This window comes from Ctenocephalides felis, unplaced genomic scaffold (genome assembly GCF_003426905.1).
Source record: "Ctenocephalides felis isolate EL2017-DRISC unplaced genomic scaffold, ASM342690v1 CF-g0.4_SCAFFOLD_01886, whole genome shotgun sequence".
NCBI classification, from domain to species: domain Eukaryota; kingdom Metazoa; phylum Arthropoda; class Insecta; order Siphonaptera; family Pulicidae; genus Ctenocephalides; species Ctenocephalides felis.
In genome coordinates, this window is record NW_020538040.1 from 21,374,023 (window position 1) to 21,392,649 (window position 18,627).

Sequence of the window (18,627 nt, forward strand, 5' to 3'; positions counted from 1 at the left end):
AAATGTTGATGAAAAATTTCAATATTTAAAAAATTCTAATGATAAAAATATCAAATATAGGTCAAAATTGATTTGCTTCTGAAAAGCTGCTGGTTAAAAGCTGCTTGGTTAAAAGCTTCATCACAACTCTCAGAACTTAGGGAGTATCCATTAAACACTGTCCTTAGGGTGTGTCGATTTCTAAGGATTTTTGACCCACCCTCAACCTTGGTAATACGTGGTGGTATTTAAAATTAACCCCCTTCCCTCACGTGCATTTTTAGTACCTAAAAAAAAAATCATATTTATTTTTCGAAAAATTCTATTTTTTTTTTAAATTGAGATAAAAAATAAATACAACGCGATATCTTACTAGACATCACCCCTTCCCTAAGTGTTATTTTGCGATTTTTTTGTCAAACCCCCCTTACTCCTTAAGGCTCATGTGATTATTGGACGCCTCCTTATAAGTTCTGATTGCTGTTCCAAAAAATAAATTGTTACACTTACTAATTTACAGTTAATATAAAAGCGATTTCATTTGAGATTATTTGTATGGTAGAAACGTAATTCAGTTTTATAACTATTTTATTTTATAAATAACGTTATATCTATCTTTTCGAACAAATGTGATGTATGCAAGTTCTCAGAGAGCTCTAAAACAATTCAAGTGCATCCAAATTTTCTTAGCAAGTGCGATGAAATATTTAAAGTTATGCAAACCATAATGCAATTTATTTATCATAAGTACTGATTCTATGCATTCAAATTTCAATTTAATCAGATGCATTTATTTCTAAATAAAAGCTTTTACCATGTCGTTTAAGCTACTCATTCATAGACGCTGACAGAATTTGAAGTATTCCAGAATATATGTAGATATGCATATATTTAACATTGACTTACGAAAATATTTCAAGACCGATTGAAATGATATTTTGGCATATTTTAGTCATTTTTGAAAATTTTTATGATTGTAATATCTGACGATATGTCGAGACTTTTGATGTATAAGAGAGGATTCGACTTACAAATATGAATAGTTATGTTAACAAATCATTTTGTGGTTGCAGACATTTTTTTATACAAACAAATAGTTTTCAGGATTTTCTCGAGACCGAATAAAAATATGAATGATATATCCTTTTCTTAATGTTACCATACAATTTTCTAAATAAGTGCAGTTTTTCAGCATATATGGTTTCAATTTGAATTTTAGGTTTGATGATGTAGTCCAAATGTAAAATACCTTTTGTAGTTGGATAGTAGGCAATTTAGATGCCCATCAGTAAAAAACAGTTTTTTAATCGATTGCGTAAATTTTGTTAAGGGTTCGTTGAAGGATGGAAAATCTAGTCGAAAATTTATGTCATGCTTTGCTTTTTTATTTGTGCAAAGGTAAAAAGGCATCATAAGCTAACAAAAAGTTATGACCTTTTGATGGTGACCAAGCCTCAAAAATTAGGCAGTGTCAAAATTGCCAAATTTCGTTCTGGTGATTCTTTACTCAAAAAAATGCTCTGGTCGTCCAGTTGAAGTTGATTACAAAGAAATTGTCTACTTGTACTCTTACCATCACTTTAACTTATGTCTACATTGAACAACTAACGAAATTAAACGACGAATTTGAAAAAACAGCCTGATTTAGCAAATCGAAGCGGGTTTTCATTCTATTTTTGACATCACATATCTTTGGCCACTTGGCAAAATTGTTGGAGATTTTTGGGATGTTTTGCCACATCCACCATGCAGTCCTGACCCTTGCACCTGCTGATTACTATTTGTTTTGATCCTTATAAACTCCTTAAATGGTAAACAATTCAATGATTATGATGTTGTCAAATTATGCCTGATTCAGTTTTTAGCTAATAAAAACCAGAAGTGGGATAATGATGCTTTATGTGAGCAGAATTCAACTACGTTTTAGAAAAGAACCTTGATGCGATTTTGAAAGTGATTCGCAGCAATAAAGAATAGTGCACCATGGTGGTCGTGTTAAATCTTATTTAAAGTATATTTTTACCCATGTTAAATTCTAATTTTTTTTATCTTCGACATTTATTTACCGATTTATTTTCCTCACTACAAAACCGTAAGTTTATTTACCACCATCACGAATACATACATTGATGTGCTCTGAAGCGGCAAGTCTGATATTAACTTGTGGCAGCCTTCCTTAACCGAAGATGATTTCACATTTTTGCTAATGTCCGTAATAACGTCTACTCTTTTATAAATACTACATTATTTTTCTACTGCTCTTTTCATGAAGTACATCTCGTTTTTTTCGGATTGAGTATGTTTGCATTGTTATTAACATATGTGTGCTAAATTTTGCAGTTGAATTGTATGTGTGCTAAATTTTGCAGTTGATTGTATTTTAGCCACTCGCATAATTATTTTGTTTGTACTTTTTTCGATTAGTGTTGTAAGTAATTAGTGATACTAAAGCTCACATAAAGGAGTTATTCATTATTTTTTCTAAAATGTAATCGCATTACTTTCAATCATCATTTGATCTTGGGCTCGCCCGTAGGTAAGCGGTTAAGAGCGACTAGGTCCCGGGTTCGTTACCCGCTTCGAGCAGCCTGCTGTCAGGCAGTAGTGACAACGATTTTCACTTGGAAATATTGATAGCAATATATTTCCAAGTGAAAATAGCCTTCACCCAGCATTGCTGCAGAAATAAAAAGTCAGCCCTATCAGATAAATTCTAATAATAAAATCATCAAATATGGATGAATTAACCATTGGGTTATGTAAACCGAACCGAACCATATAAAATACGAAGTAAGGAGAAGTTTCAGCCCAACAGCTTATATGACGTAAGGTTCTGATTGCTGTTAAGATATGATAATAAAAAAATGAAAAAATCATTGGATTTTGTTGGTTTGTAGTTTGTTTTGATGTTTTGTTTGTAGCATAATGTTTAGTGCAATTATGATTTTTTTGAATGAAAAAAAAAACTTACAATTTTACTGGTTGGTAGTCATTCCAATCACCTCAACCGCCTATAGTGGTTGAACTATATTATTTTTTTTTCGAATTTACTTAATTTTATTTTAGGCTTACATCATCTAAGCTTCAGTTTTGATTATGAACTCTACCACCTTACAAAACCTATATTACTATTATAGTAAACTACTATTCTACTAGAAATATTTTGATCATTTATCAATTTTTTTATTTCCATCCAATTACAACTGCCTAGAAGGCATTCAGTAATTATTATAACTAAAGTGTAGAATAATATTTCAAAATACTACCCATTGTCAGTCTTTTCAAGTGTGTAAATATATACAGAAAATAATTATAAATCTAAATTGTAAATTAACTATGTTAAAACTAATGAGTTTAATCTTCTTAATCTCCTAATAGTATTCATCAATTAAAATTATTTCTTTCAAAAACCTTTAGAGACATATTTCCAACGACGCTTTTTTCAATCTTGAAAGCATTTTCTAAGTTTCTAAATACTTCTGTATTTATGAAGTTTTCAAGATAGTTTAATAATTCATTATGTTAAATAAATTTATTATGTTAGTAACTATATAATACTCTTGTTGGCCGCCAGTTTCTTGGATAGGACGTTTTTTTAAATTTCTGGCTATTTTTAAATGATTATTGCCAATAACGAGAAATTTGCAGTAAGGGCACAAAGGTCCAATTTGACTTTAATTATACTGTCTTAAACTAAATGAACTACATCACAACACATATCAAACAAACAGCGTATAATTCGTTTTTTTTTTTTACTATTTTCCTAAAATTTGCCATCTATCCTTTTTCACCCCATAGGTGGGGTCAAATGGGACTGCCAGGGCCAAACAAATTCAATGTCTTATTTTTAATTTCAAAGGGATTTTACGAAATAAGGTACAATATTCGACCAATGCAAAATATAAATTTCATGGGTACATTTTTTACAGAAATGACAATGTATATAACCTTGATCTAATATTTTGTCAGAAATATTTCTCAGCAGAGTTGGAATAACTACTAATTTAATTTATCTTTTCTAAAATTGCTTTTTTAAACTTAATTTACTTTTTTATTTACATTTTTTTTTATTACTTACACCTCTGCCAGTTTGAAGGTTCTTGGTCCTTTTTACTCAACCCACGTGTAAACTTTTTAGAGGTTATATAAAAAATCTGTTGAATCTAACTTGAAAATAACAAAACATTTTATAAAACAATCAAATAAGGTGTATTTAAAAATTATATTGAAGTCTCGTAAACTAAACAACAGTGCTCATAACCAAAAAAAAGACTAACAAGGAAAGAAAAGACTTTTGTTATGGATGGTAAGAATTGCAAGGTGCTGGCTGGTTATACATTTTTCACCCTCTACTTTCAAATATTGTTTTTTACAAAATTTCTAACTTTTTTTTGTTTTTAAGATATCGGTGGTGGACCTATTAACCCGCGGACCTTTATGCCACCTTTACCTTATTTTACAATTTAATTGAAAATGGTTCGAACAATTGCATGTTCATTTAAAATATTCGATTGATTCTATAAAACTTAATGCAAGATCACCTCAAGATATATTGACAAAAGATTCCAAAAAAAAATGAATTAAATCCAACGCATTCAAGGAAGCATCAACATATCTTACATATGAAAATAAAGAGCTATATTCTATCTCATTATTATCATAACTCCCACAGAGTGATTGAAGATTTGGGCCAACGATACATTAAATAAATAAGGCATTCATAAAACCTAATATTTATTATTGCTTTTATAGGAAACCGGCGATATGAATATCTAATAAAGAAAAGTATTTTAATGGCCTTTACCACGCTCGTATGCATGCCCACATGCATTTGTAAAAGAATGAATGTTGATTCAATTAAAATACATGTGAATTATAAATTTAGTATTTATTTCAAATATATTGTGGAAAAATGTTCGTATAGAATTTATCACATTATGGAATATTTAGTTGTTGGTTCTAATGACAAATGAAGTATGTGCTTTGCTTGAAAGTAGCTCTCCTGGTTATGTGCGTTTATTTATTATTTGAATTTGCTCTTATTGTTTTAAATTTTTGGTCCAGTTCATAAGTTTCTCATAATTTCAGTTTTTTCCGGAAGTGATCGTGAATCATGTGCATTCTTCTTCTTGGCATTTTTTGCTCTTTCTAAATTTAATTTCATGGTATCATGCAGAAGACACATATGTTATAAATGAAATTTGCTACAATTTCCTTTTCTAATAAAAGGCAACTGTCATTGTTCTTTCTGTAAGTCTTTCACAGCATTTTTTCATTTGCGACATTTTATTTTCTTCATTAAATATATACTGTCAAATATGTTCTGATCCTAACAGAGCCATGATTCAAATTTGTAGATAGAATTTTATTTTATTACCCTTAATTCTAGGAGCATAGTAACCTGTCCTTCTGATGATCTTTATTTTCAATTTGTCCATTTCACAAGATTTTTACTGGATATTGTACCAATGATCCTAACAGAGTCATGAGCCAAATTTGTAGGTCGAATTTTTTTGTTGTACATTCCACAAGATTTTTACTGGATATTGTACCAATGATCTTAACAGAGCCATGATCCAAGTTTCTAGGTAGAATTTTATTGTATTTCTCTTGATTCCGGGAGCATAGTAATCTGACCTTCTTCTGATCTTTATTTTCAGTTTGTCCATTTCACAAGATTTTTACTAGATATTGTACCACTGATCCTAACTTAGCCATGATCCAAATTTGTAGGTAGAATTTTTTTTTATATACCTTAATTTTGGAAGCATAGTAATCTGACCTTCTGATCTTCATTCTCAATTTGTCCATTTCACGATTTTTACTGGATATTGTATCAATGATCCTAACAGAGCCATGATTCAAATTTGTAGGTAGAATTTTTTTATATACCTTAATTCCGGAAGCATAGTAATCCGACCTTTCTGATCTTTATTTTGAATTTGTCCATTTCACAAGATTTTTACTGGATATTGTATCAATGATCCTAACAAAGCCATGATCCAAATTTGTATGTAGAATTTCATTTAATTTTCCTTAATTCCGGGAGTTTAGTAATCTGATCTTCTGATTTTCATTTTCAATTTGTCCATTTCACAAGATTTTTACTGGATATTTGTACCACTGATTCTAACTTACCCATGATTCAAATTTGTATGTAGAATTTCATTTTATTTTCCTTAATTGCGGGAGCATAGTAATCTGACCTTCTGATTTTTATTTTCAATTTGTCCATTTCAGAAGATTTTTACTGGATATTGTACCAATGAGCCTAACAGAGCCATGATTCAAATTTGTACGTAGAATTTTATTTTATTTACCCTAATTCCGGGAGCATAGTAATCTGATCTTTGGATCTTCATTTTCAATTTGTCCATTTCACAAGCTTTTTACTGGATATTTATACCACTTAAGTTTTTAAGATATATTTATCAACTTTGTAGTGTCATTTGATTAGATTTTTTGCCACAACTCTAAAAATGATCATTTGGAAGGTTAATAATAGATTTATCTGCAACTTAAATTTTTGCCATTAGACTATGGTATAACAAAAGGTTTAATGTAACTTTAATTATGCTTATTGAGTTTTACTATTGTGCTTCTTCACTACTGCTTTCAATGAGCCTTCTTTCTGATTTTTCTACCATTCTTTTAGCCTCTATGAGTTTTCGTGAAAAATTCTCATTGAGAAATTTGTATTTATTTCGGAGTTCACTCAATCTATGTTCTAATTCCTGGATACATTCATCAAGTTCAAATTCAAAGGCCATCACTCGATCTTCAAGTTTGACGTGCTTATTTAGAATCTTTGCTCTCAGATCACGCATTATGGAATTCGTTTGTTTCTTGATAAAATTATCATCATCCACGACTTCTTTTAAAAAAATTTTAAGATTATTCGAAATCATTTTTAATATTTTTTTTATATATTATACTGAGAATTTTGTCACGAGCCTTGTCCGTTTGACATATTAGAAAATTGAATAACTCGAAAACAGAAGAGCATCAAAATGCATTTTAAATTTATTGCATAATTTTAATAGTCATTGACATGATTTTATTGACCTTTACATATTGTATATTTTTATTTTATTTACAATTCTTCAATATTGGCAATTTAGTGTTAGCTAATAAATATCCTAATGTCCACGGACAAAAAATAAGAAATATCTTGAATGCACCAAAATCGATATTTGCCAAGTAGTCCAGTCATTTAAGCTTAAATTAGGTAATAATCTCGGAATTCGAGATACCCAGCTGTGAATCTGTAAATACTTGTATGTATATTGACACCTAAAAGTTGTCTCAATACCTACATATGGTAGGGTGTACGCAACATATGTAGGTTTTGAGACAACTTTTAGGTGTCGGTATACAAGTATTTACAGACTTACAGGTGGATATCTCGAATTCCTAGGCGAACTTACTATTATAATGACTGAACTAAAGGTAAACAATGGTGAGGTTTAAATTTTTTTTTACTTTGAGTTTATTTTTTTATAGTTTTTTTGGTTTGTTTATATATTTTTATATTTTATTATATATTAGGTATATTTAATAATTTGTATAATTCAATTTTTATTCAAATCTAAACCAAATGTTGGATTTATAGAAGTTGAAATATTAAACTGGTGTTGCAAACTTGATAAGTGGATGTTTAAATTGCTTCTATTCTATAACAATTTGTGAAGCATTGCAAATACAGTATTTATTCGATAATATGTGAAAACTATGAATAATAATTTGATCTGTCTTTCGGTCTTTCTCAGTTTTTTGTGATACCCTTACATTTTGGAAAAACCATTGTTCTTACTTCATCTTTTTCAAAAATAGCATAATTTTTAACTTCCCGTAGGGTAAGTTATAGTAATCGCAAAAAAATCGAAAATGAAAATTTTTATATATCTTTACGTTTCAGAGGTTTCTGAACATTTTGGCATACCTTAGAAAAAATGGATGTATGTGTGTGTGTGTGTGTGTGTGTGTGTGTGTGTGTATGTACGTGTGTGTATGTATGTGCGGATACAAATTTTCGTCGACGATTTCGGAAACACGGATCAACCGATTTGAATAATTCAAAAAACATTCGATTCGTATTGATAAGGAGACGTGCTGATTAGTTTTTGGCGAAGGTAGGTCTAGCCGTTCCGGAGATACGGGGCAAAAAGTGCTGAAAACGGTAACTCAGTTTTTAAGAGAACGGAGCGTCCGATTTTAATAATTCAAAAAACATTTTACTTGTATTGACAAGATAAATAATTGATCAAATTTTCATTAAGGCAGGTCTAGCGGTTTCGGAGATCTAACGAAAAAAGTAAAAAAAAATGCCATTTGGCGGTCAAAAATGATCATTAGACATATGCACATAAAATTTTCAGATATTTTATAGAGACTTTAACAATAAGTATAAATTTTGTTTATTCTCCTATGGGTTCCGTATCAATGTTTACCCGTTAGACAGCGACGCCGCGCTCACGCGCTTTATATTTTGTCTCTATGCAATTAAAGCAGTACGATTGCTTTGAAAAAAAGTTCAGATCTTCCAAAATATGTCAAAATAAAGAAAACATTTTTTAAAAAAAATTTTAAAAAAAAAATTAAAAAAAAAATTTTTTTTTCAAAAAAAAGTAATTTTTTGTCCAATTTATAGTTTCTCAAAAATCTTATTTTTTCGAAGTAAATTTTTTTCAAAAATGTTAATCGTTTTTAAAAAAAATAATTTTTGGTACGGGAAGTTCCAGCAATTTGCCTTAAGGCACGATGCCCTAATTGCCTTAAGACAGAATTCCACTTACAGCTAGTTCTTTTTTTTTATCAAGATCGATATTGAACTTGCATTCTCTAGTTTCCAATACGACTGACCTATAGTAATAAGTTTTCTTTAAGTATGTACACGCTATGTGTGGGTTTTTATAGATTTTATGAGAGGTATTATGCAATGCACTTTTCATGCTGATGCCTGAATGTATTAATATTATATATAGGCATATAAATAAACTTCACTAATTGGTAAAGGAGTAATAAAAATATACACCTTTTAATAAATTAGGCTTAAGTGGGATAACGAGCCCATCATGGCGTAACAGTTAAGAACGTGGGCTAGCACAAACTAGACATAGACTCGCTCCCAATATTGGTCAACTTGATATCAAGCAGCATGATATCAAATTTCCACTTGAGGTTATTGATTTTGACTATAATCTCAAGTCAAAATTGCTTTTTGAGGGCATAGCTGCAATAGAAAATTCTAATCCAAAAAATACTATTATGTATATATATATACATATATATATATATATATACATATAATTCACTAATATAATTTTATGAAAAATGTTATACATTATACCACTTTTCTTTTTTATTATTTCTTTAAATCAAAATCTGCCAATATTATTTATCTTATAGTATGATTTTTGTGGCAACTCAGTAGTTGTCCTAGTTGTAACATATGACTATTATATTATATACATATAAAACTATTATATATGACTCTTATATTATATACATATATGCATATAATATAATAGTCATATGTTACAACTAGGACAACTACTGAGTTGCCACAAAAATCATACTATAAGATAAATAATATTGGCAGATTTTGATTTAAAGAAATAATAAAAAAAGAAAAGTGGTATAATGTATAACATTTTTCATAAAATTATATTAGTGAATTATATGTTTTGTTTAAGATTTCAACTTTAAACTAGATATGAATTAAATAAAATTATTGTAGTTGTATGCTCTGTTAGAAGTTAAGCTCTATTCTATCATTTTTATTCACTTTCAAATTATAAACGTTTACATTCATGTAATTTAAAATACAAAAGGCAATAATTAGTTTCATAGAAAATGCATTATGTAGGAGATATTCACAAAAAAACGAAGAAAAATACCAAAAAATATATGAATTTTTAGTACCCAGTACGTTGAAAAATATTAGTTTTTTTGAAAAACTTTAAGAGACTTTTTTTTCTTATAATCAGTTGTTTTATTGATATTCGACGTTATTTTAATAAAATTACACGACTGAGAAGGGGTATCATCCCCCGGGGGGTGGTGGCGGAGTCCGAATTGTTTTCACTTTTGAACTTTATTTAGTAACTATTAATTAAATGTATCTCTTGTAAAATTGCTTTAACCTAATTTACTTTTTTTATTCACTAGTTATTATTGTTTACACCTTTGCCAAGTTGAAGGTTTAAGTTGCTCATTTTTATCTTAGCCATATGTAAGCTTTTGTAAAGATTATACATATAAAAAGACTGCTGAATCAAACATAAAACCTAGTGGTACATGGCATCGTGCCTTTAGGCAAATTGCTGGAACTTTCCGTACCAAAAACTAAATTAGTAAAAACAACATTGCAAAGCTTTGAAAAAATTAGATTTTTGACAAATTTTGAAACTAAAAAAAGGAAAACTTTTGAAAAATTTGATTTATTTTTGTATTCAGATTTTTTTTTAATTTTATTTTTTTTGAAAATTGAGCATTTTTAGCTATTAGCTAAAAATGTAGCTATTATTTCGAGAAATTGATTCCAAATTCAAAATAAGGCATTGAACCTGTTTTCCCTTGGGTCCCACACGTGGGGTAAAAACGACCAGATAATTTTTTAAAAAATTACAAAAATAACATAGTTCTACAATGATAAATTAGCTGGGTATTTTTACTGAACATAGTCAGAAAGTTGTTCGTTTGATATGTGTTATTTGTTGTGATATAATTAGGTTGGATTTCACAATATATTTGCTCAAAACTAAATTGGGCCTTTGTGCCCCGCTCTAACCTATATATAATCATAAAAAATTAATTTTATAAAATGTTCACTATATTTGAAAAATATTTATAACAAAATTAGCAAAATGAAAATTTATGATTTTGATATATAAGCCAGGTCTGTATGTGGAAAAGGTCGATAAATTTTATTTGTAGAATTCAGCTCAAATCACGAAAATTATTCATCGAACAAGCCAATAATTAATTAGACTTTTATATTTAGTCGTTCAAATGACTTTATATAAATAAATTTCCTTGTCTATTTGCAAATAGTAATTATTTTTTTAAGAAACCGCATATCCCTGTAGTTCCAGAACGTAAATCATTCATCGAGTTCAACGAGAATTAGAATCAGATGCTAAGATGTGTTTATTTTGTTTTCGTCTACTCTAAAGCGTTTTGCTTTCTAGCCGTGGGCGCCTTCTTTATCATAATATGAAGACGATTCACTTTCTCGCGACAATAAAACGAAATTTCTTTGAAGATGCCGTTGCAGTATTGAAAGACATATGGTACATGCTGTCAACTAATTCGATATAACCAGAAACATTTGGAAATAATAGCCAGAAGCGTCAGATTTTAAGATAATATACATAATCTGTTCAAGGCACTTTATCAAAGAGTTTCTCTCTTTATAAATTCACGGTCAAACCTCTAGGTCAATTGACCGTTGACTTTGATGTTGAGAATTTTCTTCAATAAGAATTTATTTAGTAACTGCTTCGAATTAAGAATCGACTTTTGGGAATAGATAGTACATAGACTTACGGATTATAAGTCAATAATAATGTCAATCTAGTCGGAATTGAGAAGATGAGAAAGAAGGAAATTTTTTCGTTGATATTTTATATATTCAAAATAAACGTGTGAAAAATACAATTTTGTTCCAAAAAGTAGTATTACATTTAGGTGATTTGCAACAAAGAAAAAGTATGATTACTTTTCAGACAAATCAAATTGACCCTTTGTGCTCCGTCCTACCCTACTCTTTCAAATTTGCAATACATCATATATTAGTATAATTTTCGACTAAGATTTTCATAGCAGATTTTTACTCATAAGTAAACTCGCAATGTATTACTTAAATCTGTCCATCTTACCTTAAAATGATTATTATCAACTAATCATAAAAATATTGAGACTTTATATTTATTTGCTATGAAAAGCAATTACATCTTTTATCCGGAAAAATAAGTTACTCTTCTACCAATCTAATAGATTATTTATTTTATTTTATACATTCATTTTTTACTGTATTGTAAATATTCTACATAAAATGATGTTAATGATCTAGACATCATTAATCCTCACTATTTAATTAGAGAGTCAGAATAATGTATGATGTTCAATTGATTTTCTTAGCTTGGCTTCGGTTTGAAAAATAAGTAATCGATTATATGAAACCTGTTCTTTAAAATGAGAACAATGAATTAATTGTTAAATTATGAATAAAAAAAAATAATTAGTGATTTCTAGATTTCAGTTCATCTACTGATCAATATCAATTTAATTGATTAAATTTTCTCGTGATATGCTTTCTCGTTCACTTATAATACAACATGCTCATACTTTTTTTAGCTGATTGATAACTAGGGGTTTGTCTAAATGGCTATTCAAATTTAATTGTATTGAAGAATATAACATATATTAGAAAATATTGGATCTGAGGAATAAGATTTATTTTTACAATTGTGTAGAAAATTGAGCTATTTTGTCTAAACTAAACCTGTGTTTTCCTAGCTTTTTTACGGTATAATACACCACTTGAACATATACTATCCAAACTCCAAAACCTTTCAATTTTTTTAATGAAATATAAATATGTTTATGGTATACAATAAACTTTTTTATCAGAAATTACTTCTAAAAAATTAATATGCTAATATAAAGTTTTATAGTTTTGCAATTCTGTGCAGCAACATTTATTTAATATTTAAAAAATAATAAATAACAGCTAAAAATGTTAAATTTATTCATAGAAATCACTAAAATATTAGTAACTATTAAACTTTACATTAGTTACAGAATTTTATTTGAAGTTCACAGAACTGTTCTAAAAATTTTCCTGGCTTATGTATCGTTTCCTGGTCTTCTGGAATCATGTTTCTTAATCTTCTTATTTATATTTCTAGTATGTACTTAATTTTAATAGTTTTAAATTATGGAAAGTTTTCGGTTCATTTGGGGAATCAAAAAGTTCTAGTATTAATAAACTATCAAAATATTTGTACGTTTCAAATTTCTTCTTATAGTGAAAATTCAATTCTTCTTAAGGGGGTATTTTGTTCCACAGGCATGAATTTTGTGCGATTTTTGAAAGCCCATAAAAAGGTCACCAATACCAACATACTATTACTTATTTTTTTTGAGAATTTTAGAAAAAAAATTCAGTGTTTTAATTCTAGAGGGTGATAAAGTGTGGGGTCTCAAAAAATTGGTACCTGATCATATAAATGTTTTACCCCTCCAAATAATCTATAGAAAAAATCTAGAATAATGTCGCTATCGTATGATCTAAAGACAAACTAAAAACATGTTTTTTCACAAAATAGAGACTGCCAGAAAAAAAAATCATAACTTCTTTCTATATAAATCTGAATTTGCGTATCTTCAGTAGTTCATACCGAAGAGATGTTTATGAAGAATACTCTGTAAAATTTTGAAGTAAAATTTACTTCAATACAAGCATAAGGTGACCATATGTTTAAGGTCCAAATCGGACAATCTTTTTATTTATGGTAATCCGAAACATGGGGGGGGGGGGTTAGTGTCATGTTTTTTATGCTAAATAACTTAAATGTGATTTCAAGTAAGAAATAGTATTTAAGGATACAATCTGGTCAATTTTAAACAAATCGGTCAGAAATTGAGAAATCGTGGGTATTTTATCGAAAAACAGAGTTTCGAGAAGGGTTATGGTTGAACGGTTATATCTCCAAAAACCATTTAAATTTTGAAAATCCCTTTTGTACACATATTCTTGAAAAGGTGAACATTGAATATAAAAAAAAACGATTTATTTTTATAAATTATGGATCACAATACCTCCTTAAATGCCGTTAGAGAGAGCATTTCCTTAGAACACCTTCAAATATTTGTACTGTTACACATTTTCCTTGATATACTTATAAATCTTATTACACATTTAGCTGTATAACAGTGTATCCAAAAAGAGACAGAACAGAATATTTCGAGTTTAATGTACAACAAATAGGCACTTACCATACTTTGCATACGGGCACGTTTACAAATATTTAAATAAAATATAGCTGACCAGTGGTGCGTAAAATATAATCATCTCCGGCTATAAACGGAATATAATAATCAATCTTTCGATATTCTAACTAAAAGTAGCACACATTGTTCTTTAAACGAACGGTCTGCAATTTCATGTCTAATGTCTTCGTGACGTACAACACACGTCGAAATACGTACCTTCTAAGAACAAATAGGCAAATTACTTGCAAATAGACGTGTATACAAGTAATGGGATAAAACAATTTGTCTAATTAAAAATACTTGCTGATTACCATAATGAACGCAAATGCATACGGTATATGGAGCAAATTATGTCTAATTAATGAGAATGTACGGAAGGTTAAACCCATAATTTGTAGGTAATACTTGTTCGTATGCGTTTTTGTAGAGTTGTTACATGTTTCAAAATTCGACAAGTGAATGGGTAAAGCAGGATGAATTAGGAAACTTTGGACTCAAATCGCACAATATATATTTAATATTTGTAATTTTTTTATTGTTACTATTTATAATCGTATTTAGTTCTCTTTTAACTTCCCGCAGGGTAAGTTATAGTAATCGCGAAGAATTGAGAATGTACATTTTTGCTAATCTTTACGTTTCAAGACCTTCTGATCATTTTCACATACCTTAATTGTTGACATACCTTATCCGAATTATTTTATTGCCATATAAGCTGTGTCAAAAAAAATGATTATTTTTTTAAATGTTTTTGTATTATCTCCAATAAGTGTATATACTACTTTTTATTCACATTTACACTATTTTTCTTGATTTTTTCATTATTTGAATAAAATAGAAGCCTCATGGTCTACTCTGGGTTCTCGTATAACGTAAAACATCTTTGGAGCTACAGCATTTTTTTTGCTGCCATTTAACCACACATATAAATATTATGTTTATTCCAGCTTGGCAATATTATTTTGTGAAAAACTCATCATATCCTCACAGTATCTCATTGTTCCCCGATTTGTGGGATTGTGTACTCTGGTTACCAACTCTTGTAAATTAAGTTTTCTATGTAGGATAAAATACAATATTGAATAAATTAACATTGTCTTAGTAGGTCATAACATTGTCGAAAAAATAGGTACTGTGGTCGCACCAAGTGGTCACTTTTGTATAGAGTGTATTTCGGTCAAAACTGGATTAAATTTTTACAATTTGAAACCTACGCGTCGAACTATTTTATACTAAAATGCTGTTACTTTATAGTATTGAACTTGACTAAATACTCTAGAATTCTAATTATTTTTCTTTTGTAACAGATAAGATTTCCGATTACCCATTCTGGTTAGTAGGAAACTAAATCGGTAGTTAAAATTAGTGAATAGAGCTGTCTCTAAATAAAAGGATTAGTTAAAAAATTGTTTACAATGAAATAATGAAGGTACGTAGAGTTTGAGCATAGTTCAACATACCTGATCGAATTATTTTTACCGTCCTTACATTTCCGATTATTTTTATTGATCAATACTGGCCTACCCTTACCAATTGGTGTTTGATAAAATGGTGAAAATTTAGGCCAACCCTTACCTATATGTGTTTTTAATTACCTATTATAAAAAAAAAATTGGACCGAAATTTAAAAAATCAGAGTGGTCAACCCTTACCACTTGGATTTAATAAAAATATGCAAAAATCTTTTCAGGGATATGATAACTGATAACTTTTCAATATTTCAAGGATGTATAGTTTTTCAGTATTTTTATTTCTATCATATTTTTTATCTATTTCTCTCGATTTCTTTGAGAGCCCGTGCTATGAGGTGTTCAGCATGTTGTGCGTGTTGGTACTTCTGAATGCGTCTAAGCCGTGAAAGTGGCCCATTCGGTGCCCACAAACGAAAACCCACTCTCATTATCATTAACACGATGTAATGTCATAATATGTAACACATTCATTCAAATGAACCACCGCCCATTTACGCATTCGGCGGCATTTTGGCTGCTGCGTAGAAATTTTCTGGAAATAATTGTTAATGAAAAATGATAGATAATACTATTTTGGTATCCATCATCTATCTTTCTATCTATTATTTATGGGACCACTGTTTTTTTAATTTTTGCTAAATAAACTTGCTAAATATTTTGAAACATTTTATATCGTTTGTTATAAGGATTTTTATAAACCTAAAAAGCATTATAATTAATAGATCCAACTATGATTCAATTTTATTTATATAATGAAAAAAAAAAACAATAAAATAATGTAAATATTAATGGTATGTAGTATGTAAAGTGATTAGAGATAAATATTTACCAGCAATTTTTTCGGCACACTTTAATTATGATCAAGTATATTTTGGATGATCCATTACTCTTGGTTATAAAAATATTTAAAAAAAAATAATAATTTTTGGTACGGGAAGTTCCAGCAATTTGCCTTAAGGCACGATGCCCTAATTGCCTTAAGACAGAATTCCACTTACAGCTAGTTTTTCTCTTAAATCATTTCTTTTTACTCAAATTTTAACTTATTAACCCTTGCTACGAGAGCGTATATTGCAGAAGTGTCGCTGCTATACGGAACAACGTGTCCCTTAGTAGTGCTACTGAACAGGAACAACGATATATTTTAAGATATTTCTATATATCATTATCGATAAAAATGTGGTAAAAAATTAAAAATTGCGCTTCTTATAAACTAAAAATTAGAATTACCAATAGTTTAACGAATAGTGATAAATTTTGAAGTGAAGACCTACACAGAACATGTCGTCCATGGACGACACTCATACACACAACACGTCATGCGGATGTCATCCTTGGACGACATTCGTAGCGAAAGGGTTAATTTGAAATGAAATTGTATTTAAAATTTTGGATCACGTATAAAATCTCTCGTAGATTACTTCTTAACTCTTTTATTAACTCATTAATCCTTTTGCTACAAGTCCTTCAGTGCTATTGAAAGGACCAGACAAAACAATTTGACTTATTTAAGCAATTTTCATCATTATCGATTGAAAATTGCGCTTCTAATAGACTAAAGATTAGAATTGCCAATAGCTTAACTCATAGTGATAAATTTTGAAGTAAAGGCCGACAGGGATATATCGTCCATGGACGACACCCGTACGCACAATACGTCATGCGGATGTCGTCCATGGACGACACTCGTAGCGCAAGGGTTAATTTGAAATAAAATTGTATCTAAAATTTTTCATCACGTATAAAATAACTGGAAACTATTAGTGGAAAAGTTTTTCAAATTGTTCCAAGAATTTTTTCCAAAATAAATCCAAAATGGTTGAAATTCTATTCTTACAATTAGAATTCTTCGATTTTTAGTAATATTAGAATTTTTTTCGGTGTTTTATTAGATTTTCGGTTGAACATTTGACATATATTTGTGACAAATATGACATAAATTGACATACATATTTTTCTTCTTTAAGAGGCTGCTTTTGAGATTCTGAATGGTAAAGTAAGGATTCGGACAAGTTTTGAATGCACTTTCGTGCTTGATTTTGAATTCTAATTTCTCTATCGCTAATTTGTACTTATGCAAATGTTATAAAAGCCATGAATTATTAGTATGAATGAAATAAAGGTTTGCACTTGTGTGAATAAATTCATAATTCGCTTTAGTTACAACGCAACATGAAAATCAGTTGCTAATTTTTATGCTATTTTTTCACGGAAAATAGTCTATTATCATATTGGGTTGCGTTCTTTTTTGAATAATTGTATCACTTCGATAATGCCGTTGCATTTCGAAGTTTGTGGTACATGTGAGTACATGAAGCATGTCGCATTACGGTGTAGTTTTATTAAGTTTATATGGAGGCAACGGTGAATATTAATTTGCAAGTCGGCGAACTGTATGCGGTTTGCAGTTCCTTATATATGTTACTAGAAGTCTCGTCGGCATTTTGGTTTCGATCGTGTCTACTATTTGCGCACGTATCTCTATAATAATGCCGATGTCTCGATTTTAAATCGAACTTATTATAATCAAATGAAATGCTAAGGGATTTTGCATACGAGGTAAAAATCTTACTGGAGAAGAAATCAGTTAGTCATTTTTATACAGGATTGTTTCTCTAAATATAATACATTATGTGTCTCGTTGAGGCAGAAGTGCTTGGCTTGAGAAATCATACAAAATATCTATACATAGTATATGTTTATTTACATGTCATTATTATGTGTATAATATCACCAATTCAACTTGTCATATCTTTCATAATATTCTATTGGCCTAATCTATTTATCAGTTTATATTATTCTTTTATCTTATTTTTAAATTTATACTTTTTTTTTGGTCGGAGTTCATTTGAATAGTGTCGTAGCACTACATATGGTGATGAGTCTGGATCTTGTTTGTCATATATGAAAATTAACATTTTATCTTGTATTAGGCTCATGTATTTCCTTATTTATTGATATTGCTATACATTAATGTTGATTTACATATTTGGTTGATTTTAATATGAAATTTTCCATTAATAAAATTGTCAAGTATTTTACCATTTTAAATCTTGATCAAGTGCGCCAAGTTTTGATGAAACTTGCCAACACTTTATTATTCTTTTCTTAAAGGAGGGCCTTTCAAAGTCGACTGATTAAAATTTAAATTCATAGTTCAACAAAAAGCCTTATT